Below are 1768 nucleotides of genomic sequence, written 5' to 3'. Positions count from 1 at the left end.
CCCTGCTAATTTTCTAGTTTGCCCCGCTGCTTTTCATGTTTCCCCCGCTAATTTTCTAGTTTGCCCCGCTGCATTTCATGTTTCCCCCGCTGATTTTCTAGTTTGTCCCGCTCATATTTTAGTTTGCCCCGCTGTTTTTCTAGTTTTCCCTGCTGTTTTTCTAGTTTACCCCGCTACTTTTCATGTTTCCCCCGCTGATTTTCTAGTTTACCCCGCTCTTTTTCATATTTGCCCTGCTCTTTTTCAAGCTTGCCTCGCTCATTTTCATGTTTGGTCCTCTCATTTTCATGTTTGCCCCGCTAATTTTCATGCTTGCCCTCTCATTTTCATGTTTGCCCCGCTAAATTTTTTGCTTGCCCCACTAAATTAACTTCTCCTACCCCAAAATCATATATAGTACGTTAAGCATATCATTCTAGTTTGGATCCTTACTCTCCTTCGGGTGGTAGACTCTTAGGAGTTTCAATACCCGGTCAAGCGTTTGAGTATCCATAAGTGGTAAAATTCCACTAGTGTGAGTGTGTGGAGGTGTGTGTGCGTGTGTAAAAAAAAAAAACAAATCATTTTAATTTAGGAGATATGCTTGTTGAATACATGGACAAAGAAATGAATTAAAAGATAAAAAAATATTTTTATATACTTATATATACATATTTATATAATTATGTATTAGAGAAAAATGTAAGGGAGAAAAAGTTTTCCCAGTAAATAATTTTATATCTTTTAATTCATTTCTTTGCTGTATGTGGTTTTTTTTTTTTTATTTTATTTACTGTGTTGCATGTGTGGGTCCAATCATGAGGTTTGTGTTATATCCAAACCGTTCTTCTATTTGGCGAGCTCATATTAAGGCTTGAGACAAAAAATAAGATAGATCTAGCTATCAAGTGGACCACACTGTAAAAGGCAGTGGGGAATTGAACGTCTACCATTGAAACCCTTTCAGGGGTTACAAAAGTTTTTGATCATTCTGAAATTTGTTTTTCCTCTTCATTCAGGTCTTTGTGACCCTATGAATGAACTTAGATGGGGAGGATTTCTCACAAGCATCACAGTGGGCTCCACCTTAGTTTCCAATGGTTGACGCTCATTCAACACTGTTTCTTGTAATGTGGTACACTTGAGACTTGGATATACCTCATTTTTGGTCTCATATCATAAAATGATCTGAAAAAATATATGGACGGCATGGATGAAAAGCAAACATCATGGTGAGGCCCGCATACCACTAACTATCCGCCATGGGCGGGTGGCAGAGGCGTACCCAATCCGTTTCCGTGAAAAGGAGGGGTATTTTCGTCCTGGAATTTGTCGTCCGTACGAGGAGGTCCAACTGCGTATTCTAAGTTTGTATTGTTTCAAGAATATCCAATGGATAAAAGGTGGGGTCCACAGTCGTAAATTTCTCCTTAAGAAAATTTGGTATTCCAACGTGATTGGAGACGCCAGTTTCAACACCTACCTCCTCACCCTCACGTTTACACCTCTCACACATTCCAACCTGGCTCGTGATTGAACATCCAGCTTAAAAGTCAGGCTAACCCCATCATCAAGATTTCTAGCCATCACATGGTCCAAATGTCTATGTTGAACACGGACTGTGGAAAGGTTCTTAACCGTCCATCGTTTTTCACATGGATGTCCCACCTGATGAGTGAACCCATCCCATTTTTGCGCAAGATCATCTGCAAGATGGGGTTCATCTTATGAACGGATTAGATGTCAAGGACACGCTGCAAGGTCGCATGTGGTGTATATACAGCACTTG

Source organism: Magnolia sinica, chromosome 19 (assembly GCF_029962835.1).
Source record: "Magnolia sinica isolate HGM2019 chromosome 19, MsV1, whole genome shotgun sequence".
In the NCBI taxonomy this organism is placed as follows: domain Eukaryota; kingdom Viridiplantae; phylum Streptophyta; class Magnoliopsida; order Magnoliales; family Magnoliaceae; genus Magnolia; species Magnolia sinica.
This window is presented reverse-complemented; position numbering follows the sequence as displayed.